The sequence below is a fragment of the Pleurodeles waltl genome, chromosome 7 (assembly GCF_031143425.1).
Source record: "Pleurodeles waltl isolate 20211129_DDA chromosome 7, aPleWal1.hap1.20221129, whole genome shotgun sequence".
NCBI classification, from domain to species: Eukaryota; Metazoa; Chordata; class Amphibia; order Caudata; family Salamandridae; genus Pleurodeles; species Pleurodeles waltl.
In genome coordinates, this window is record NC_090446.1 from 1,295,860,356 (window position 1) to 1,295,886,011 (window position 25,656).

Genomic DNA, 25,656 nt, shown 5'->3' on the forward strand with positions numbered 1-25,656 from the left:
CCAAGGTTAGATAGAGAGGCACAAGCTTTGTTATCAGCTCTTATCACTCTCTCGGAAGTAACAGAGGTAATACGGGATGCACCTAACAGAAAGGCCTCCGGAGAGAATGGCCTTCCAGCTGAAGTATATAAAATATTGCTGAGCCAAGTAGCCCAAATTTTGGTTAATCTATTTATTGAGATACAAGAAGAGGTGGATGTCCCACCCTCCTTTACAAGGGCTTTAGTTGTCATTTTTTTTTTATAAGGATAAGCCACCGGAAAATCCAGGCTCGTATCACCCAATCAGTCTTTTAAATCAGGAATATAAACCAATTACTAACATTTTGGCAGTCTGAACAGCACAGGCAGCACAAGAATTTATTCACGAGGATCAGTGTGGCTTTCTTCCTGGCAGATTGTTGTCCACAATTACATATGTTTTGGTTAATTTGATTGGTTATTTTTTTCAAAATAACTATCCGGTAGCGGTTATAATGCTTGATGCCGATAAGGCATATGATTTGGTCCAATGGGAGGGACTGTTTACGATTCTGGAAAGGTTTCGATTCTCAGGAAAGTTTATCCAGACCCTGCGTAGCCTATATTTTAAGGCCAAAGTCAGGGTGATAATTAATGCACAAATAGCAGGATCAGTCAAATATCACAGGGTACGCAGCAGGGCTGCCCCTTTTCTCCGGTGCTTTTCGCACTTTTTATTGAACCATTGGCATTGGCTATTCGTCAAGGTAATCTTATATATCCTCCTCTTACCCAAGCATCTAAACTCAAACTGTTCGCTGATGATATGATTCTTTAGTTTAGTAGGGAACCGCTTAATATTGCCAGAGCCTTTGCAAATATCAAGATTTTTTCGGATCTTGGTGGGTATAGGATTAATCATTCGAAGTCTGAGACTTTTCTGTGTAATTCTGAGAAATCGGTTCTGCCAATGGGATTACAGGTCCAGTCCCAGTTATCAAGCCCTATTAGATATTTAGGGATATTTGTAACACAAGATTTTTCGGATCTTTTACAGCTTAATTATGTGTCTGTTCTCAAGAAAGCTCAAGATCTACTTCAGAAATGGCAAGCCTCTTTCTTGGCGATCATAGGGACAGTGGCTTTAGTCACAATGATGATCCTCCCTCTGTTTTTATTTGTTTTTTCAAGTATAATTCTTAAAATTCCCAACATTTTTAAAAAAGATTTCAACTCCATGATCAAACAATTTATTTGGGCCAACAAAAATCCTCGATTGCAGCTCAAAAAATTAGCTCTCATGGTGGAGGATGGGGGCTAGCGCTCCCTAACCTCAAGACATTTTATGCGGCATCCTTTTTGGACTGGGCATCAAGCGCTACCTTACCACCCAAGTCTAATTTTTATCTTAAATGTATATTAGTAAATAGTGGCATTCAGCTCCCCAATTCCTCAAACTACCTCGTCTCCACAAGCGTGTGAAATACAAACTGCCAGAACCTGTACCTCCTACCTACGCAACATTGAAAGCTAAGATGCAAGTCGTACGATTGAAAGAGAAACTATATGCTCAGCGGATAGGTGCTATGTGCAAATATGAGGGCATTTGGGGAAAAAACAGCGATTCATCAATAACATATGGGAGGTGAGCCGGTATTATGGGCGTTGATTTGCTTTTCTCAAATGTATTTAATATGAATTTAATTGGAGAACTTTATAATTTGACTAAGTATTGTATTCTACTGCAAGACTCTGCTAAAGTACATTGTATGCTATCACACCTGCTGAATCAAGAAATAAACATCTATAAAAAAAAAGAAATAATACGATTTATATTTCGGCAGATGAGATATCCGACTCCGTTGTGATGGAGCAACCCATCCGCCAACATTTAAATAAGGCCCTTGGTTTGCCAGGTCGAAAAGCAGTTTAAAACTGCACTACAGGCTGCAGTGGCCTCAGTCATGTTTGGAAGGGTACTTTAGAGGGTCGCACAATGAGTGCTGCAGGCCTATTGGTAACATTTAATTTAGAGGCCCTGGGAATATGTAGTACCATTTACTAGGGACTTACAAGGTGTCCATTTTACCATGTTTTAGGTAGAGAGCACAAGTACTTTGCCACTAGATAGCAGGGAAAAAGTGCACAGAGTCCTAATGCCAACAAAAGTTTGTTCAACAGCAGAAAGCAAAAATCTGGTAGTGATATGCAAAAAACACAGGGTCAACAACCTCCACTTACAATTGTGGAATGTTGCTGACCAGGTGTGGCCCAATCTATCAAAGAGCATTCTCAACTATTCTGCCCAAACTCCCTCTGTACATTACAATCCGGGGAAAGTCACTAATTTACGAAAGAGGTTTGTACTGTAGTGTATGTATCTAGCCCACCAAACATCATCCTCAAACCAGTTTCATGGCCATTCAAAGACCACATCTTACTGTGAGCAATATGTTTCTGCAACCACTCACACGTGACCCTACCAAGGCGGATGAAGCTGGTATTTTGTCTTGTTGTTAATTGTCTCAGCATGAATACAACCTGTGAGAAAACAGGGCTGATTGCAGAGGCCCCTGACATTTTGCCCCCATTTTTTACTTTTTGCTGGTGTTTTCCTGACTCTGATGGTGCCCTGGGTACTGCTAACCAGTCTCAGGGATTGTGCTGTGTGTAAAATCCGAATGCAAATTAGGCTAATTATAATTGTGTAACAGCCACACGGAGGAAGCTGTTGTACTTAGTTCTTTATTTTTCCAATAGTAACAAGTAGAGCTATCATAACCCCCATCAGGACACAGCTTCCTCTCTTCAAGTCTGCTTCCTTCTCTACTCCATCTGGAACCCCCTTGCTCATAACATTCTTCCCTCATCAACATTCCATTCTACAAGTGAGCATGACCCTACAGATTGGTTATCTCAACCTACCTATAAGTTCCTAGTATATGGTAGGGCATGTAGGTTTTGGGACCCCAGGATAAGTAGTGCATGCATAGGTGCACTGCTGAGGTGCCAAGTGTCATTTTAAAGGCAGGCCTGCCTTGCTGGCTGCTTTTAAATTAAAGTTACATCTAAATTAAACTTTGGAAATAAAAGTCCTTACAAAGTCTTAAACTACCTTATTTCTGCATATAAGTCACCCCTAAGATGTGCCCTATGTGCCCCTAGGGTTGGGTGCCAAGTAACTATAAGCAGGGACTTTATAAAAATTGTTTTATAAGCCCTGCTGAGGTAAACTAGCCACATGTGTTTTTGCCTCATTGTAGTAAACGGCCTCCATAGGCTAGAAAGGGGAGACTTTATTTTAATTTTTAAAGTCCCCTTAAGTGACAGATACCTCAAGTTTGGTACCAAATTAATTGTTATAATAAATCCCACAACTTACAATTGTTGGATTTAATATAAATTGTTTAGGTAAAAAGTTTTAAAGTTGACCAAAAAAGTTGCCAACTTCAACCCTGTAGTGCTTTGCTCTGATTGCCCAGCCTCTGGCAGCCTGGCCAGGCTGCCTTGATGAGGTGTGAAGTAGCCTGGGCTAAACACAAAGAGATGTGCCTGCAGGAGGAGATCTTCCCTCAGCAAATGGAAAGGCAGGAAAGGGGGAGGGCTGCCAAACTGGTCTTCAAAGGCAGGGAAGGACATTTGGAGCAACCCAGCACCTCCCTCACATCCTGCAAACCCAGACAATTAGGTGCCCCATGATTACATTAGGAGAGGGCAGGAGAAGGGTGTGTTTAAGATTTTTAGCCACACCAGTGGGTGGACTCAGCCAGATGTAACCTCCAAAAATCACTTGCAGACATGATGGATTCTTGAGGAATATTGCTCCCTGGGATTGATTTTGCCACACTTCCCAGGAAGTGGTCATCACAGGGAGAAGGACCCTGCACCTGATTAGAGAACCAGGACGCCCCTGTTTTTCACCCAGGAGAAAGGATGAAACTGGCAGACCTGCACGCACACCTCAGATCCCTACTAGTTCCCTACAAGGAAGAACTACAGGAGAAGAAGGACTGCCCGGCTGGACCCCTGACATGCACCTGGACACTGCACTCTGAAAGACTGGACCAGCTGCACACTTGGGCTTCACCATAAGAAGGACTTGTGCCTCGCTTCAACTGGTTCAAGGAGGGACTCCCTGTTTGCTACAGGTGAAAGATTGCTAACCAGTGTCCTCTGCACCAACTCCTGAAGAAACTGACTAGCTGACCAATGTCCAGTGGCCAATTTCGAGTTTGCGCCAGGTGCATTCTGGGAGTTGTTGTCAGCACCCTCAAGGAGCATCTCAGAGCTTCTGGAACGTTGGGGTGAGCTGTTTACCTCAAAAGAACATGTGGAAGAAGATCCAGAAGTTTGGAGAAGTTTGGAGAACTTTTGGAAAAAAGCTCCAAAAAGGGACTGACCTGCCAAGGCAACTCTGGCCAGCTTGCCTCAACCGCAAACCGACCTGACTTGCAGGTTCATCCCGGTGAAGAAAATCTCTGAAAAAGTGACTACGTCCGAATGTAGAAAGTTGACTGGGACGTTCCAAAGTGTATCCAAGAAGGCTCCAGGGATGTCAGATCAAGATGCAGGTTTGCCCTGGTCGAAGGATTTTCATCTAAAAAAACAACTAATTCCGAAGGTAAAAATCTCCACCGAGGGCTTATGCGACGCATATCCAAGGAAGAGTTCCAGGACATCAGATTGGACTGGCGACTTGGTCCTGCTGAAGAAAATCTTCAAGAAAACAACTAAGTCTGAAGGTAAACGGTTGACCGAGGCCTCCTGCGAGCTGTAGCCAAGCAGGGCTCCATCGCGGTCGATCTCAAACTTTGACTTTGCCCCGGTCGAGGTGCGACAAGATGACCAGATTGGCGCTATTCATTTCTAGGAGCTAAAATGCATTAATTCTTTAGAAATTCATATCTCGGGTTCCCCTTATCTGATTTTAATCGTTTTGGTTTCATTTTAAAGATGAAAATATAATCTATTTTTCTGAATTGGTGTTTGATTTTTATTGTGTTTTGTGTTTGACTTATTATTGTTTTGTGATTTTTAAATGCTTTACACATATGTCCCATAAGTTAAGCCTTGTTGCTCGTCGCCAAGCTACCAAGGATTGAGCTGGTTTTAATTTATTGAGACTTAACTGGACATAAGTGGAGGTTAGTGGCCTATTGCTAAGTGTAGGTACTTACCTGCCCTTACCAATAACCCATTTTCCAACACAACCACTTGGTCTCTTTTCCCTCATTCCCCTTGCCTATACCTTATTTGTTCTGTGCTGCCTTAACCATGTTGGAGTACTCAGCTTTTAGTGTCTAATTTATTATTTCAGTATACATGCATCCAGCTCTCAATTTTATAGACTGTCACCAACCTCCTCACCTTTCTTATGTCCTACAGCTCAGCTCCTATATAAAAAAGGTCTGATTGGAACCCCCACTACTGTCATCCTAATGTCTTTGCATGGGGAGGAGCACACCTTCCACATTACCCATGAAGTGTTACTGAGCCTGATATATGGGTTTGCTAGTGTCCCTGGGATTTTTTCATACCCCAAAAATGATCCCAATGCTCTTATACTAAGTCTGTCTCAACTAATGGGTGGATACCAGCAGTCAAAGCAAACTAGTTTATGCAATATATGCAAAAGAATACATTTGGGCCTATACTTCCCTTTGGTTTGTTACATATCTGCCTCAGCTATCGCATGACACAATTATTCAATTGACTCAAGTTCTACTTTTTCGCCAGGGCATCACTAAAGAGGAGCGCCGAAAACTGAGCTCAAATGATTATGCCTCAGAATCATCTCCTTATTCTCCTTCCCATTTGTGTATTCCTTGTGAGGCTTTTCTTTCTTCTCTCCGTTGTAATTTTTCCATCAATAATGTCTGCCTTTATGCTGTAGTTCACTATTCTTATTAATTTGTACAGTTTTAGATTGCCATACTTGTCCCATCATGTGATCTTCATACTTAGCCATCTAGTTTCACAAACAGCTAGGAATATCTTACTTGTCATCTTCTAGGGGCATCTCTACTCACTCTCTAGCCACATGGATAATTTGTCACTGTGTGTGGTTAATGATTAGCCTATATCTTTGTAAGTCAGATGAATCATTCGTTTGTTTTTTCGCCATTTAATTCTTCATGGTTCATCATGCTCATGTGCTGGTCTACCAGCTTAATGTTCTCAACAAAGAGTTCTGATCAATCGAATGATATTTACAAATTTATTTTCCGACAAAAGACAACTCAATTGGTGCATAGTGGCTGAAATCACAAATTACTTTTATTGTGCAGCTAACACTTTGAGTACAATAATGATAAAATACGAAATACTTGACTTATCTGCACAGAAAGGAATTCTGATTTGTCAAATGTATATCTTCTCCTACAACAACCCATCAGTCTGCCATTTTCAAAACATTTTTATAAATTAAGTCCTTGACCTGTACACAACAGATGTTAAAAGCGTGCACTTAACTCACTAAGCCAGCCTGCTGCCAAAGTAAAGTATTTCTTCATATGAATAAATAAATTGGTACATCACATTGGCAAAGAGTGACAACAGAAATAATCTTTCACAATAATAAAGCAATACAAATAAAGCACTTACGTGTCCTTTCTGAACTGAACCAAGAGCCACAGTAGTGGTCACCGCGCATGCACTATAGCACTTTTTAAGCACTGACACATTAACCTCTTGCGTCATTACACTACTATGGACAAATGTTGAAACAGACTAATAGCCCTGGAGTCCACTGTTTGAACTAACAGTGAGTCAGAGCAGCAGTCATTACCACCTTACTATTGCACTTTTTAGGACCGTCATCTTAACCTTCTGCGCATTTTGAAGAGGTCTAATTGTTGGATGCCGGGGCCAGGAAGGCAAAAACAGCATGCTTTAAATATGTTTTCGCAACGATCCTTTGTATGTGTACCTGTTTTTATGTGTTTTTTTGTTATTGCATTATGTTATCATGTAACGGTTTTAAATAACTACGTCATGATCATTAAAATAAATTTATTATAAATAAAGCAATTTGGTTTAAACCAACATTTTTGCTACAGTTAATTTCTGGAAATTCGGCACAAGCATTAGTTCAAAATATTTGGAATCCAAAACAGGGACGTAAGGAGAGACACAACATAAAAGGAAACAGGACCATGATAAAGAGGCAAATACCAAAGAATCAAATTAAAGTTCAATTATACATGCTTTTTATTTAGAATTACTAATACTGACAAGTTGAATATTAGCTGAACAATGAAATAAACAATACATTCTTACTGAAGAGTGCCCCATTTATAAGGCATTTGTAGGTACAATGAGAAAAGCAGTAAACTACACAACAAGCAATAGGTAAACATTTGAAAGATAATGATGGAAAAAGAGGCATTACATTTATGAATTATGAAAATTATGGCTGCAAGAGATTAAGAACACCAAACTTTACAGAAAGACATACATTTAAATGGATAAAATGGATAAAAAACATGAAAAACCTTAGAAAGAAAAATCTAAGAGTTGGACCATCAACTTCAAAAGGTGGAGACCCAAGTTGACCACCTAGAGAGCACTGCAGCTGAACAATCTCACAAGAAGAACGGCCTCTTATAGGTGAAAAATCAACAAGCACTCCAAGCCAAGATTGACAACTGCGAGAACTATTTACACAGCAATAATCTGTTAATCAAGGGCAATAGAGCTGAAGTTCCTGAGACAGGCCTCCAGGCACATGTCCAAAATCAAATGCATATGCTCCTGGATGCCACAGTTGATACGGGGGGGGGAGGCCAGATGGTCTTCTTGGACTTTCAAAGAAAACAGAATCTTAGTCGATATGTCTATACTCGAGGCCACTTTTCCACATCAAACAGGTTTTCTGCTGCAATATAATCGGAGTAGTTTGAAGAGGATACTTTTTAGAAATGGGGTCTTTGATTGACAGTCAGGTTACCCCCTGTTCAAGCAAGGACCCTCACTCTAGTCAGGGCAAAAGAGAATCACCCTGAGCTAACCCCTGCATACCCCCTTGGTAGCTTGGCAGAGCAGTAGGCTTAACTTCAGAGTGCTAGGTGTAAAGTATTTGTACCAACACACACAGTAACTTAATGAAAACACTACAAAATGACACAACATCAGTTTAAAAAATAGGAAATATTTATCTAAACAGAACAAGACTAAAACAACAAATATCCGACATACACAAGTCAAGTTATGGATTTTTAAAGATTAAACTCAAAAATAGCGCTTAGAAACACAAAATGCTTCGATGAGGTGTTAACACCGCATCGTGACAGAGTCGTTCCCAACAAGCCGACACCAGCAGCACCAGACACGGAGTCACAAGTACAGTACCTTTGGTGAGGAGTGAAAACAAGTCGATGCGCGAAGTCGGGGATCGCGGCGTCTGTGCGAAACGTTGAATCTACGCACTTCGAACGGCGTCGGTCACGACATGGTGCAGCGACTTCCATGGAGTCGCGGGCTTCAGCGGAGCTGTAGCGGCGTCGGGCCTGCGAAGGTCGTCGCATTCCAGCGAAAATCATGGAGTCGGTTGCAGGCGGCGTCACCAGATCGGCCTATTTTAATTAAGACAATCTTCCCCCGGGGAGCAGAAACCACTAGGCAACAGGGATTTTTTTAAAAATATTTTTTTACAGATGGGGAGCGACCCCTTGGGCAAGTGTCGCTCCCCGGGGGGCAATTTTATTTTAGGCCATTTCTGCCCACCTTGGGGGCAAATCGGCTTATTTTTGGAAAGCCAATCTGAAACCACTAGTCACAAGGGAATTTTTTTTTTTTACATCAGTTTCACATAAGGGGAGTGACACCTTAGGCAAGGGTTGCTCCCCTGGGGGCAAATATATTTAGGCCATCAGCCTATTTTTATAAGAAACCACTAGGCACCAGGGCTTTTTTATTTTTATATTTCTTTACAGATGAGGAGCGACCACTTAGGCAAGGGTCGCTCACCTGGGGGGCAATTTTATTTTAGGCCACTTGGGGGAGATTGGCCTTCCAAAAATAGGCCGGTATGCCCCCAAGGCGGGCAGAAACTACTAAACACCAGGGATTTTTTTTTTACGGCAGTTTCACGTAAGGTGTGCAACCCCTAAGGCGAGGGTTGCTCCCCTGGGGGGCAAATCTTTTTTAGGCCATTTCTTCCCCTCCTGGGGGCAGATGGGCCTATTTTTCTTAGGCCAAGCTGCACCCAAGGGGGGCAGAAACCACTAGACACCAGGGATATTTTTTTGCACCAATTTCACGCAAGGGGAGCAACCCCCTAGGTAAGGGTCGCTCCACTAGGGGACACATTTATTTTAGGCCATTTCTTTCCCCCCTTGGGGGCAGATCGGACTATTTTTTTTAGGCCTATCTGCTCCCAAGGGGGGCAGAAACAACTAGGTAGCAGTTTTTTTTTTGTTTTTTTTACAGATGGTGAGTGGCCCCTTAGGCAAGGGTCGCTCCCTTGGGGGGCAAATTTCCACTTAGGCACCAAGGATTGGTGTGTGTGTATGTGTGTGTTTTGTTTGGGGGGTTCAGCCCCTTGAGCAAGGGTTGCTTCCCATGGGGGCACATTAATGTTGGCCATATCTGCCCCCCTTGGGGGAAAATCAGCCTATTTTTGGAAGGCCCATCTGCCCCCAAGGGGAGCAGAAAGCCCACCAGAGACCAGGGAAGGGTATTTTTTCTCAATAAAAGATGGTGGGGTATGGTCATACACCCACCCCAAATAAATGGGGCCAAAGTTGTTCTGCCCACCGATGGGCAGATGGGGCAATTACCCCCAATCCACTCCCGGGGCTGGGGGGGCAGAAAGCCTACTAGATGCCAGGGAATAGAAAAAAATAGTGGGGTGGTGGCTACCAACCAGTTTGGGCATGGTTATGTCCCCACCCCAACTGAAGGGGGTAACAGTCTTTCAGCTCTCCCCCACACACTAAAACATCTTATCCCACGGTAAGCAAGAGAACATTTGATTATTTTGGGTTTTGGTTTTACATTTGGGCCATGAGAGCTTGGCTAACTCTCAGAAATGTTTGGGTTTGGTAGGTTTCCCTATATGGCTGCTGAGCCCAGGACCAAAAACACAGGTGCCCCCCCTCCACCAAAACAGGTAGTTTTGTATTTGATAGTTTTGATGTGTCCAGATAGTGTTTTGGGGCATTTCCTTACGCCGGCACTAGGCCTACCCACACAAGTGAGGTACCATTTCTATCAGGAGACTTGAGGGAATGCTGGGTGGAAGGAAATGTGTGACTCCTCTCAGATTCCAGAACTTTCTGTCACTGAAATGTGAGGAAAAGTTGTTTTTTTTGGCCAAATTATGAGGTTTAAATACGATTCTGGGTAACAGAACCTGGTGAGAGCCCCACAAGTCACCTCATCTTGGATTCCCCTAGATGTCTTGTTTTAAAAAATGCATAGGTTTGGTAGGTTTCCCTAGGTGTCGGCTGAGCTATAGGCCAAAATCCACAGCTAAGCACTTTGCAAAAAACAGCTTTGTTTTCTTTGGGAAAATGTGATGTGTCCATGTTGTGTTTTGGGGCATCTCCTGTCACAGACACTAAGCCTACCCAAACAAGTGAAGTACCATTTTTATCGGGAGACTTGGGGGGACGCTGGGTGGAAGGAAATTTGTGGCTCCTCTCAGATTCCAGAACTTTCTGTCACCAAAATGTGAGGAAGAAGTGTTTTTTTGCCAAATGTTGAGTTCTGCAAAGGATTCTGGGTAAGAGATCCTGGTGAGAGCCCCACACATCACCCCATCCTGTAGTCCCCTAGGTGCCTAGTTTTAAAAAATGCACAGGTTTGGTAAGTTTTCCTAGGTGCTGGCGAAGCTAGTGGCCAAAATCCACAGCGAGGCACTTTGCAAAAAACAGCTCTGTTTTCTTTGGGAAAATGTGACGTGTCCATGTTGTGTCTTGGGGCATTTCCTGTCACGGGCACTAGATCTACCCACACAAGTGAGGTAGCATTTTTATCGGGAGACTTGGGGGAACACAGAATAGAAGAACAAGTGTTATTGCCCCTTCTCTTTCTCAACATTTTTTCCTTCCAAATGTGAGACAGTGTGTAAAAAAGACATCTATTTGAGACATGCACTGTAATTCACATGCTAATATGGGAACCCTGGATTCAGAGATGTGCCAGAAACCACTGCTTATCAACACCTTATCCTGTGCCCATTTTGGAAATACAAAGGTTTTCTTGATACCTATTTTTCACTCTTTATATTTCAACAAATGAATTGCTGTATACCCGGAAAAGAATGAAAATCCATTGCAAGGTGCAGCTCGTTTATTGGCTCTGGGTACCTAGGGTTCTTGATAAACCTACAAGCCGTATATATCCCCACAACTAGAAGAGGCCAGCGGACGTAACGGTATAATGCTTTAAAAAATCTGACATTGCAGGAAAAAGTTACAGACTAAAATGTGGAGAAAAACGGGTGGTTTTTTTCAACTCAATTTCAATATTTGTTTAATTTCAGCTGTTATTTTATGTAGGAAAACCTTGTAGGATCTACACAAATGACCCCTTGCTGAATTTAGAATTTTTTGTACTTTTCAGAAATGGTTAGCTGTCTGCGATCCAGTATTGGTTTCATACCCATTTCTGTCACTAATTGGAAGGAGGCTAAAAGCACAAAATATAGTAAAAATGGGGCATGTCCCACTAAAATGCCAAAATTGTGTTGAAAAATGTGGTTTTCTGATTCAAGTATGCCTGTTCCTGAAAGCTGGGAAGATGGTGATTTTGGCACCGCAAACCCTTTGTTGATGCCATTTTCAGGGGGAAAAACACAAGCCCTTTTTTCCCATTTGAAAAAAATAAAAAAATGTTTGCTGTATTTTGGCCAATTTCTTGGTCTCCTCCAGGGGAACCCACAAACTCTGGGTACCCCTAGAATCCCTAGGATGTTGGAAAAAAAAGGACTCAAATTTGGCACGGGTAGCTTATGTGGACAAAAAGTTATGAGAGTCTAAGCGCGAGGGGTTAAAACCCTACTCCTGTAACCTAACAGACTAAGGGGGTCATTATGACTCTGGCGGACGGCGGAGAAGCGGCGGTAAGACCACCAACAGGCTGGCGGTCTAATTTTTGCAATTATGACCATGGCGGTTACCGCCATGGTCATCCGCCGCTTCTCTGTTCCGCCCGCCAGGGCAGAGACGACCGCTGGGCTGGAGACCTGGGTCTCCAGCCCGGCGGTTGTCACTATATCGCCGGCGGTATTTGGACCCGGCTGACCGCCATGGATTTCATGCAGTTTGGAAACGCCATGAAATCTATGGCGGTAAGCACTATCAGTGCCAGGGAATTCCTTCCCTGGCAGTGATAGGGATCTCCCCCCACCCCCACCCGACTCCCTCCCCTACACCCCCCACTACCCCCGCCACCCCCCAAAGGTGGCAGGTCCCCCAACATCACATCACTCATTCACACACGACATGCACGCAGGCACCACCAACACACATACACGCACACACACCGACATACATGCCAACATCCACACACACAGTCAGACGCACACCCACATTCAAACATACACGCACACATCCATACAGACATACCTACAGACATACACGCACTCATTTCCAAACACACAACACCCCTGCAAGCATACACACACTCACACACCCCCTCTACATACACACATGCACACCCCCATGCACGCACACAACACACAACACCCAGCCACCACCCTCCCCTAACGGACGATCGACTTACCTGGTCCGTCGACCCTCTGGGAGGGAACGGGATCCATGGGGGCTGCTCCGCCGACACCACACCGTCAACAGAACACCGCCACACCAAATCACAGGACGTAATTCGGTGGGCGGTGTTCTGTTGACGTGGCGTGGAGGTGGAGCCACCTCCACTTCCCCGCCGCCCGCCAGTATGGCTGTTGGCGGCTCTCCGTCTGAAAAAGGACGGAGAGCTGCCAACTGTCATAATACGCCGAGCGGAAAACCGCCACCACTGGCGGTCTTCAGCACGGCGGTCTCTCGGTGGTCTTGACAAAAGGCCGCCGAGGTCAAAATGACACCCTAAATCTCGCCCAGTCTGTCATTCACAACAACTTCACTTCAGCACCTTGTCAGGGGCCATAAGCACTACATTAATAACAATGGCACTTATGGTTGTTATAAAATAATAGGAAATAATTCTTGAAATAAAATGACCCACAAAAATATATGCAAAATAAAAAAAACAGAAATATGCATTAAAATTGAACACAGATAAATGCCCACCATAAAAGGTAATAACTGATAAAAAATTCAAACTAAACCAACACTAACCAATTAAAACACAAGAAAAACAAACTTCCCATACAATAATTTAATTAACTAAAAAAGGAGCAAAGAAATTCACTACTTACCACACCAAAACATAAAAGCTACAGTACTCTGCTGGATTGCCAACAGAAAATCGGAAAGGAAAACTGGAGCAAAAAATATACACCTAACTTCAGAGTGAAGTAATTCATTTAAATTAACTTAGCAACAAACATCCAGTTTGCCTTTTTAATAAAAAGAAAATCACTAGCCTATGTCACTGTAACAGAGGTCACTAACTGCTACAAATAACATATAGAAAGTCAATTTTACCAACAAAAGGAACACAAACTAGGGGCCCGATTACGAGTTTGACAGTCAATGCATATGTGCCCCTGATCCCTGTCTGCCGCCAGGAATCGAGATCGAGGCCCTCCACCACTTGTAGGCCCCCGCCTGCGCCTCATCCCTGGTGCCTAGTGGTAGGCTTACTGTGTCATTGCATTTAGCTTTTTTCGTTGTTTAGAACTGTTATTTCATTTCTTGTACTGTTTTGAATTGCCATTGTGCCCTTGTTTTTGCCCTTTTCATTTACTGTGCCTGTTTTTCTGAGCCTGCCCGGCTCAGCCTGCTCTCGCTGGTCTCCCAGCCCCGGCCGCTGTGTCCCCTGCAGCCCGCCCCCCTTGCGCACCCATTGGTCCCTTGCCACCCGCCTCTCAGCTGCTCCTCCCTCTCACCTCCCCGTCTTAATGGCGGCCTCTGCGTGCCCGTGCTGCTAGCGCGCCAGAGGCGCACCAGAGGCAAGCCCGTATGCGCCCGTTTGCGCATGGACCACGCCCAGCGCCGCTCCCCCTGGTCCTCTCAACCCCGACCCCCCTAGACAACACTACTCTGCCACCACGCTCCACGCCCCCAACCTAGGTCTGCACCCCGCCTACGCCCAAGCGAACCCCAAGCACACACATGGACCCTTTACATGCTATGCATGCCGGTTCTCCAGCACCCCCACAAACACCAAAAATACCCACACGCTCCACGCCAACCCCTACACGCCCTACAACAACAACGCTAGCACGTCTTACAACAACACTAACACAACCCACAACAACACTAACACGCCCCACAACAACACCATCACGCACCACAACAACAACACCAAAAACACCCACACGCTCCATGCCAACCCCTGCACGCCCTACTCCAACACCAACACGCCCCACAACAACGCTAGCACGTTTTACAACAACACTAACACAACCCACAACAACACTAACACCCCCCACAACAACACCATCACACACCACAACAACAGCCCCCGAAACCACCTTAACTGCATACTCCTAAACACCCGCTCCGTACACAAGCATGCCATCGAACTCTGGGACCTGATCACGTCACACTCCCCGGACATTACCTTCTTCACGGAAACTTGGATGAATCCCTCATCCTAACCCAGAGGTCTTCAAAGTGTGGGGCGCGCCCCCCAGGGGGGGCGCGTACTCCACCTCACCTGTTTCAGCTCCCATTATTGCTTTCGACGTGGAAAGCACGTTTCTTCTAGGTTTCTTCCCTTGTTTTAATAACTTGCTCGCTGATTGGTGTAAGACTGCACAGCAGCCAATCAGCTTGCGGCACCTTCAGCAATTACGTCAGCACTGACGTTACACCAATGAAATGGACAGCCAGCAGCACAGATGCAGGAAGTGCCGGGAATTTTGGTGCATAAAGCTCGCAACTTGGCTGCTAGACAGTGCTTCTTCAGTGCTGTGCTTCGCTTCCTGTTTGAACTGACATCTCTGCCTGGTTGCTGCCTTTACCCACGAGGATACTTTGATTTATCTTCAGCGTCGACCCTTCTGGTTTTCACTGTCTGGCTGCGAGGGAGTTTCCATCGGCTGCATTCTGCACAGGCAGGTAAGCGTTAACAGCTTTTTAAAAGGCTTTGTCCTTTTTTCTCCCTGCTATTGGAATGTTTTGTGTTTGGGGAAAAAAAGAGGATGTTACATTTTGGGCCAATGCAGCTGATTTTCGTTTTTGTGCCCCCAGCTTTCGCTTTTTTGTTATATTTATTGCTCTGCCTCACATATGCTCTTATCTATGAGCAGGGCTTAGGCTGGCAATATGTGTGCCAGTAAAACCTACAGATCCTTTGGGCCTGGAGACTGGTTTATGTTTGTTTGTAAATGCAATATAATAGCTGCCAGGTTTTATTTTGCTTATGTGGGACATGTCAGTGTTTTGGTGAACTTGTGTGCAGCTTTCCCATATTTCATGTAATGATTGAGAAACGGCCTTACAGCATCTGCTGCAAGCCTTAATTATGTTTGCAATGTCACTAGCTTAATTCCCTTTTCTATCAGGGCTTGTGTGGCATCATAAACAAAATACAACAACAACGCACACACAACGTAAGGCCATTGTTTATTTTATAATTAAGGCTCCCAGTTTTCTGTTTTTACTGATTTTTAAAGATAAATTCAGACAGAAAACAATGTTCCCTGTCTGTGCTTATTTTTAAAAGTGGAAAAATATTGCACATTGAGCTCCTTGTGAGCAACTCTCCATGCTGTCTTTCATGAATTACAGGCCAACAGCTAAGCAGATAGAGAGCATGGGGAATTAAAAAACGAATAAGATTCCCTCAAATATACTGTGAGTGTGTGCATTTATATATACACGTTTTGTGATATGTCTTTTAAATTATTAATAATGCAAAGGGTATAAACTAATGTTCATCAGTTAAATAAATGTGGAAATATACCATTTTGCAACCTCTGGGGTTATCACTAAAATGTATTGAAAAGTTTTCACTGTGCCTGTCACTGGGTCATAAAGTTGTTCAGAATACATGTCCATACTACTGTTGGCCTCTGCAGAGCGCACATTTCAGTAGTCACATTTGCCAATTTTAATTGTGATTCCATGCAAAAGTGTGTGAAAGAAATAGACTGCTGTTGAAATATTGACAAAGTAAAGCAAATTCTGTGCTTAAAGGAGTGTGTGTGGAGGGCAATGAAGTAAAGGAGCTGCTAGGAAGTATATGAAGGATCAAACTTGAAATAATGGAAGGCTATTATGGCCCTGCCAGAATTCAAAGTCTTAACTTTATTTTGTACAAATCATATCTTATCGGACTCAGGACTTCATATTAATTACATATCAATACATAATTGTATTGGTCTTTCGGACCAGGCAGCAGGAAATTTGTAGGCATGTCATTCACTCCCTTACCCGTCACTATCATTGTGGTCTTGGTGGGAGCTTTAATGGTGCCTCACCCGGGAACATGCAAGTAACTTTTCTAAAACTTTCTCTCATCGTTGCAAGGGAAAAAGCCACTTGATCGCTAGACAGAGGACTGCTATTCGAACAGCCGGATCATCAGGAGTGAAATCCAATCTGCCCAAGGAAGGCATTGCAATAAGAAGGTAGAGATTTTTTTTGAGTGACGGCTGAAGGGGCAGAGCTAAAGTACTACCTCACTAAACTTTGAAAAAGTAACTTGCGGAGCCTCATTGGCGGTATGTGTGTCAACATACTGCAGCAGTTTTGGGAGCACTTACCAAAAGCTTTAATCACCTGGAATTAATGTTTATCCATGCACCATGGAACTATTCTTTTATCCATATTTTATTTTACATGGAAGAAGATATTTTTATAGAGACTTTTTTTTTCTTGTTTTTTCCCTATATTTTAAAAACCCACTCTACTTCATGCAGCTGTAAAATTGCAGTCATGTGCTGTTCATTAACATGCAGATTTGGCATTTTGTGTCTTAGGTAAAGCACACATCAGACATGGATCGTTTTCTGCTGTCAAAAGACAGTAGGGCTCCAAAGCGAAAGGCCGAAACAGAAACAGATGGAGAGAGAAAAACTGTGAAATTAAGGAAGTATGATGCCTCCTATTTGGACTTTGGTTTCACCTGCATTGTTGTTAGTGGATAAACTAGGCCACAGTGTGTGGTTTGTGGTATGACCTTAGCTAATGACAGCTTGAAACCAACAAAACTAAGGCGTCATTTGGAAACACAGCATGGGTCTATAGTAGCAAAGAGTAGAGAGTTTTTTGCCAGGAAGTTGCAAGAACAGAAGGAAACCATGAAAAATGTGGCCTCCACCACAGCAAACGCATTGAAAGCATCTTACCAAATGGCATACCATATTGCCAAAAACAAAAAGCCATTTACGGATGGAGAAAGAGTCATTCTCCCAGCAATGCTTGACGTGGCTACAACAATGCTTGGTGAAAAAGCAGCAGAGAAGTTCAAAATAATACCCATCTCAGACACAACAGTTTGCCGCCGCATTTCGCACGTCAGAAGATATCCACGGACAGCTCATAGATCGGTTGAAATCAAGTTGGTTTGCTTTGCAGTTGGATGAAGCAACTGACTTGTCAAAGGCAGCACATTTAGGGGGTGATTCTAACCCTGGCGGTCGGTGATAAAGCGGCGGCCAACCCGCCAACAGGCCGGCGGTCCAAAAAATGGAATTCTGACCCTGGCGGGAACCGCCAACACAGCCCGCCACATTAACACTCCGACCGCCACCGCGGTACAGACAAACAGCGCGGTGGTCACCTCCAACAGGCAGGCGGCAGACAATGTACCGCCCACAGATTCACAACTCACCAATCCGCCACCTTTTCCGGGGCGGGAGCCCCGCCGATAATAACACGGCGGAAACAGACTACGGACGGGAAAACGCTCACCAAAACACACTCCACGAGTACGGAGGACAGCATGGAACCCGAATTAAACATCCTACCTGCACTCGTCTACCTGCTCATCTACCACGAGTACGAACTCCGGCGCAGACGACAACGGTGAGTACTGCACCTACGACACACGGGAGGGGGGAGGACGAAAGGTTACGGACACACACATATGCGACCCCCACCCCCCCAAACTATGTACACACCAATGCAGAGCAACAATGCACAGTGACACCACCCAAACCCCCCTGAAAAATGCAAAGACATAATTAAATTTTGAACCACATTTTTATATAAAAAATAGACTCTGAGACGTATCGGCACCTATGCAAAATATCCATAACAAAATAATACTATACACACTGCCATGGGGAACCGAGGCAATTAGTCCGCTACATCCAAGTCAAATGGAACAGTCCGTGGGCTACAGTGTAGCGACACAAGGGCAAAGCCCACACAGGACACCTGAGTCCTTTGGAGAGAACACTGCAGGGGCATCTGATGAAAATACTACAGGCACCTCAGGGGGAAGGGAAGGGGGGGGCACCACAGCCACATGAGTCCACGACGCAAGATCCACGAAGGGGCCACCATGCCCACTGTGCCATCCTGGGGAGTGCAAAGCCACAGTCTCTCAAGTCTCTACAGTGGGTGGCTTGCCCACTGTACCATCCTGGGGAGTGCAAAGCCACAGTCTCTCAAGTCTCACAAGTGGGTGGCTTGCCCACTGTACCATCCTGGGGAGTGCCAAGCCACAGTCTCTCAAGTCTCTACAGTGGGTGGCTTGCCCACTGTACCATCCTGGGGAGTGCAAAGCCACAGTCTCTCAAGTCTCTACAGTGGGTGGCTTGCCCACTCTGCCATCCTGGGGAGTGCAAAGCCACAGTCTCTCAAGTGGATAACAGTCTCCACTGGTGAAGGAGGAGGCATGGGGGGCACAGTGAACCATGAACAGTGCTTGAGACGGCGGGGCCCAGCGGAGCGGTGCTTGAGATGAAGGGGCCCAGCGGAGCGGTGCTTGAGACGGCGGGGCCCAGCGGAGCGGTGCTTGAGATGAAGGGGCCCAGCGGAGCGGTGCTTGACAGGAAGGGCCCAGCGGAGCGGTGCTTGACAGGAAGGGCCCAGCGGAGCGGTGCTTGAGACGGCGGGGCCCAGCGGAGCGGTGCTTGAGACGGCGGGGCCCAGCGGAGCGGTGCTGGAGCCGGCGGGGCCCAGCGGAGCGGTGCTTGAGACGGAGGGGCCCAGCGGAGCGGTGCTTGAGATGAAGGGGCCCAGCGGAGCGGTGCTTGACAGGAAGGGCCCAGCGGAGCGGTGCTCTTCTGCACGGCGGGCCCTGTTCAGCGGTGCTCTTCTGCACGGCGGGCCCTGTTCAGCGGTGCCTATCTTCACAGCGGGCCCTGTTCAGCGGTGCTCTTCTGCACGGCGGGCCCTGTTCAGCGGTGCTCTTCTGCACGGCGGGCCCTGTTCAGCGGTGCTCTTCTGCACGGCGGGCCCTGTTCAGCGGTGCTCTTCTGCACGGCGGGCCCTGTTCAGCGGTGCTCTTCTGCACGGCGGGCCCTGTTCAGCGGTGCTCTTCTGCACGGCGGGCCCTGTTCAGCGGTGCCTATCTTCACGGCGGGCCCTGTTCAGCGGTGCTCTTCTGCACGGCGGGCCCTGTTCAGCGGTGCTCTTCTGCACGGCGGGCCCTGTTCAGCGGTGCTCTTCTGCACGGTGGGCCCTGTTCAGCGGTGCCTATCTTCACAGCGGGCCCTGTTCAGCGGTGCTCTTCTGCACGGCGGGCCCTGTTCAGCGGTGCTCTTCTGCACGGCGGGCCCTGTTCAGCGGTGCACATCCAGTAGGTTCAAGGGAGCCAGACCTGGCCTGGACTCCGTGCTCAGACGCCCTCCGGCCGTGATGTTCCTGGGCCCTTCGGTGACGGAGTCCTGGGCCCTTTGGTGTCCTCCTTTACAGCTGGGATGTGGCATGTGGGGCCCACCTGCTCCGCGCTCCTGCTGGCTGACGTCTCCACCCTGCTGCCCTTACGCTCCTTAGATGGGGCTCTCGGGCCCTTGCCTCCCCTAGACGTTGTGGCTGGTGAAGTGGGCGAACTCTGCTCCTTGGGGGCAGCCGTGTCAGTCTTCGCACGACGGCCCTTGTGTTTCCTGGTCCTCTTGCCGGGGGGGGGCTGGATGTGTCCTTGCTGCTGATGGAGGTGTCACTGCTGGCAAAGGGTGGGCTCCAGAACCCATGCACAACAGTGACACCCGAAGTTGGGCTGGTGGTGGCTGTGGTGCTCTTGGGACTCTTTGCAGATGGAGGGGGTAGGTCATCGGAGGGGAAGAGGTCAAGATTAGCCAGGAAAAGCTTTTTAGGGCCAAGGTAAAAGGTAGAAGTGGAGATGGAAGTGGAGGAAGAGGATGTGGTTGTAGGAGAGTCAGGTGTGCTGTCATTGGGTGAAGGTGCAGGTGCTGTAGGCTGTTGTGGGGTGGATGTCTGTTGGGTGGGTGTCTGCCTGCGTTTGTGTGTCTTGGAAGGGGTGGTGACAGACAGTGGGAGAGGACACAGGGGACGTGTAAATGGCAGTGGGGGTGGTGACTGCACGCGTGCGGACTGTACAGGAGGGTGTGGTGGTGATGGTAGCACTGGCTGATGTTGGTGTGCATGCAGGTGTGAGTGGAGACGTCACAGGGAGGGAGGAGGGAGACGAGGAGGAGTGGGACACAGGGGTGGTAGTGACTGTTGGGATGTCTGCATCTGTGTGTTGCTTGGGTGAGTGTTTGTGGGATCTGTGGTGCTTGTGTCTGGATGAGCTGCCCTTGGGTGTTGAGGTGTGTGCAGGCTGGTCTGATGGTGTGGCTGGGATAGGCTGAGGAACAGGAGACAGTGACAGGCTGGAGGCAGTCAGAAGAGGGAGGCTGGAAACAGGGACAATGGCTGCCGTCAGTGCTGAGGCCAGAGCATTGAACGATCGTTGATGGGCAGCCTGACCCGAATGAATGCCCTCCAGGTAGGCATTGCTCCGATGCACCTCCCTTTCTACCCCCTGGATGGCATTCAAAAGGGTAGTCTGCCCAACAATGAGTGTCCTGAGGAGATCAATGACCTCCTCACTGAGGGCAGCAGGGGTAACAGGGGCAGGGGCTGAGGTGCCTGGGGCGAAGGAGACGCCCGCCTTCCTGGGTGAGCGGGCACAGAGCGTAGGCTGAGGGGCGGCTGGGAGGGCGGGGCTGGTGCGCTCGGTGGCGGCTGTACCTGTAGAGGCGGGGGGCCCGGATGTTGCCGCCACCGCTAGGGAGCTCCCATCCGAGGACGTGTCGCTGTCGCTGCTCTCACCAGCGGTCCCCGTCGTGGTGCTCCCCTCGCCCTCCGGCTCACTTGGGCCCTCGGTGTCTGTTCCTGTGCCCACCGGGGCCTTGTGGCTTGCAGCTCCCTCGTGCTCCGATGCCAAATCTCCTCCGCCTGATGATGCTAATGCACACATGCACAAGAAGATGAAGAAGAAGGGTGGGGGGAGAAAGAGAAGACCTGGTTGAGTGTATGCAATGTCAACACCGTTGGCGGAGACGACAGACACAGGAGCCGCATGCACTAAGCCGTGCATTCGGGGCACACTACTCAGTACTTCTGACTCGGACAACAGGTCAGGAGACGACAAGCGCGCACATGTGTGAGGCTGGACCATCAATAGCTGGACTTGTCACCCTACGGAGGTGGGGGCCGGGAGCACAGGGCCATGCCTAAGGGAGAGGACTACACTACAGAAAGCGCCCTGGCCTAATGTCACCCCCAACCCTCCTCCCCCACCCAGACGCCTCCACTGTGCAGAAAGATAGCTGAATGTGCTGATACTCACCCCCTTGTGTCTGCTGTGATGCTCTCAAGCGCCCATCCAATTCAGGGTAGGCCACCGCCAGGATCCGGGACATCAGGGGGGTCAGGGTACGACTGGCACCCCTCCTAGGTTGGGAGGCCATCCCCAGCAGTGACTCGGCGGTCTTCCTGGTTCCGCGGCGGATGTCCTCCCACTTCTTGCGGCAGTGGGTGCCCCGTCTGACGTGGACCCCCAGGGCCCGGACTTCCTTGGCGATGGCACGCCAAATCCCGACTTTCTGATGGGCGCTGACCTATGTGACATGTACAGGGTGGGAAGGAAACAATCATCAACTTACTGCATGTTACATGTGATTGGCCCCCCCTCCCCAACCTTGCAAAATAGCACATGCTCTCATCTGTCGTAGGTTGCACTCCTCATTCGCCCCCCACCCCACCAACTTACATCCACCCCACTCCACACAGGCATCGCCCATTCCATGTGCACCCGGTGTACTCACCTGTTGGTCTGGAGGACCGTAGAGTAACGCATACTGGGGGAGGACCCCATCCACGAGCTTCTCCAACTCTTCAGACGTGAAGGCAGGGGCCCTTTCCCCAGTCGCAGCAGCCATTGTCACTTCCAGACCGAGTTCACAGCAGCACTTGCAGTATAGGTCCTCTCCTGTGGATGATCAGGTCTCAAGTGATTAAGCAGATAGAAAATGGCGGTCACGCCCGCGGCGGTGCGTACCGCGACCGCCGGCGCACATCGTCATTGGCTCCTGAAACCCATAGGCTTCAATGTTATCCAATGCGGCTCCGTATAGCGGTCTTCGACCGCCTACCGCCACGGTGTGCTCCGCCAGCGCAGTGACCTCACATCCCATTGTCCCACTTCACAGGTCAGGCAGCCGCCATTTCAAGGGCCCACATGGCATAATCTCTACTGCGACACACAGGCCTAGGCCTGGCATTGCCACACATACACGCCTTTCAATACCTAGATAACCGTGTGCCATGCAAGCAGTGGTGAACGTACCAGTGATGATCTTGACTCTGTGCTCCATGTTGTCCTTCCTAGGCACCGTCCGCTGGGATTTGCGAGGAGAAGGATGAATCCTTGCGTGTACCGACCGCTGGTGTACCTGTCGACAGTGGAAGAACGCCACATCATACTACGATACCGACTTGACCGTGCCACCATCCATGAACTGTGTGCCCAGCTGGAGCCAGCCCTGATGTCCCCCATTCGCCAACCCACAGGAATTCCCCCTCTGGTGCAGGTGCTGTCAGTCCTCCATTTTCTTGCAAGTGGCTCATTCCAGACAACAGTGGCCATGTCATCTGGAATGTCTCAGCCAATGTTTTCAAAGGTTTTGTCTAGAGTGTTGTCTGCCCTGACGAAACACATGCGGAGTTACATTATATTCCCAGAGGAGGTTGATTTGCCCACTGTGAAGGGTGATTTTTATGCCCTTGGAGATATTCCCAACATAATTGGTGCCATTGATGGGACCCATGTAGCCTTAGTCCCCCCAAAAGACGAGGAGCAGGTGTACAGAAACAGGAAGAGTTACCATTCTATGAACGTCCAGGTGGTCTGTTTGGCTGACCAGTACATCTCCCATGTGAATGCAATGTTCCCTGGTTCAGTGCATGACGCGTATGTGATGCGTAATAGCAGCATCCCTTTTGTGATGGAACAGCTACAGAGACAACGTGTGTGGCTAATAGGTGACTCTGGTTACCCCAACCTGCCTTGGCTATTGACCCCAGTGAGGAATCCCCGGACCAGGGCTGAGGAACGGTACAATGAGGCCCATGGGTGAACTAGGAGGATCATAGAAAGGACCTTTGGGGTTCTGAAGGCCAGGTTTAGGTGTCTGCATATGACAGGGGGATCCCTGATGTACTCACCAAAGAAGGTGTGCCAGATCATCGTGGCCTGCTGTATGCTTCACAATCTGGCATTGCGACGTCAGGTGCCTTTCCTGCAGGAGGATGGTCCAGATGGTGGTGTTGAAGCAGCTGTAGAGCCTGTGGAGAGTGAAGAGGAGGAAGACTCAGAGGACGACCCAGACAACAGGGACAGAGTTATCCAACAGTATTTTCAGTAGCACACAGGTAAGAATCACACACGCCATTTTAATTTTCCTGACTGCCTCGTTTTTCTCAACTTTGTCTATGACCCCCCAGTTATTTGAAACTGATGTTTGATTCTCCCTTCCCTTTTCAGTGCTGTATGACCCACTGCGTGACTTCTGCTTGGTTAGCCCATGGACTAATGCTTATTGATCTCGGTATGTGTTCAGCACAAAGTTTACAGAACATAATTGATCTTTAATGTGTTTTACATTTGTAAATAATACAGCCTGACTCCAGCATGATTTCAGTGCATTGAGTGATTTATTTTTGGTGCTAGATAATGGTACATGATATTCACACGGTGATGGGTGGGGGTGGAGTAATGTCCATGGCAGAGTCCAGTTCTCAGTCTCACAGGTGCATTGTCCATATGCCTGTGGAAGGATGGAGCAGGGGCAGTTCAAGGTTGGACAGGGTGGCAATGTGGGACAGTGGGATGACTTCAGGGGGTATCTCATGCTGGCGGGGGTCTTGACATCCTACTCTGTCTTTTTTTTGGATCTCAGGCTCCTCTTGCGGGGTGGTTGTTCTTCAGCAGGAGGTGGGGTTCTGGTGGCCTGTCGTTGTGGTGGGGCCTCCTGTCCACTAGCGCCGGCGGAGGTGGTAGGCTGTTCCTGGTCCGGGCTAGTAACAGGGGCCCTGTGTGGTGCCACATGGTCCCGCAACGTGTCTTCTATCCGGTGGAGGGCCTGGACTAGGCTCCCCATGGCGGTAGAGATGTGGGTGAGATGATTGTTGAACCCCATGTAGCGTTCCTCCTGCTGTGACTGGATCTCCTGGAACCTGGCCAGTACCGTCGCCATCGTCTCTTGTGAGCGGTGGTAGGCTGCCATGATGGTGGTGAGGGCCTCTTGGAGAGTCGGTTCCCTGGGCCTCTCCTCCCCCCCCTGTCGCACAGCAGCCCTCCGAGTTGCCCTGTTTCCCCCGGACTCTGTCCCCTGGACGGTGTGCCCACTACCACTGCCCCCAGGTCCCTGTTGTTGTGGGGGTGGTGGGTTAGCCTGGGGGCCCTGTAGTGGCAGACACACCGCTGATTGACTTGTCCTAGAGACAGAGCCATGGGCCCGCTGGGTGGGAGCTGTGCTGTTGTTCCCAGAGGGGGTTGGGTCTGCTGTGGCCTGTGTGTGGGGAACCGACTGTCCAGAGGTCCCCGATGGTCCGGGCTGGTCGTCAGGTTCCAGGTCGACAGAGCTGCTGTCATCACTGGGTTCCTCTTCCGGGGGGGGATGGACATTTCTGGACCCTCCTGGTCGGTGTGTTGGCGTTCGGGTCCTGCATGGGGTAAGAGAGTATGGTTATTGTTTCTGTGTGTGCTATTGTGTGCGATTTATGGGTGCCCTTGTCCCCCAGTGCTGTCATTCCCTTGGGGGAGGTGTTGTGGGGGTGTTGGGGGGGGGTATGTGCAGTGGTCATGCTTAGGTGATGGGTGTCCATAGTTTGTAGTGGCATGCAGGGGTTGGTGTTGGGTGGGTTGTGCTGGGGAGACATTCTCAGGGAGGATGTGTGATGGGGGGTTGGGGGTGAGGATGGTGGTGGGGGTTGGCATGCTGGGGGGGGGGTGAAGTAGTTGAGATTGTACTTACCAGAATCCATTCCTCCGTGTACTCCAGCGAGGCCATCAGGATGCAGGATGTTTAGTACCTCTTGCTCCCATGCTGTGAATTCGGGTGGTGTGGGTGGGGGTCCCCCGCCAGTCTTCTGCACTGCGATGTTGTGTCGCGAGACCATCGAGCGCACCTTTCCCCGTAAGTCGTTCCAACGTTTGC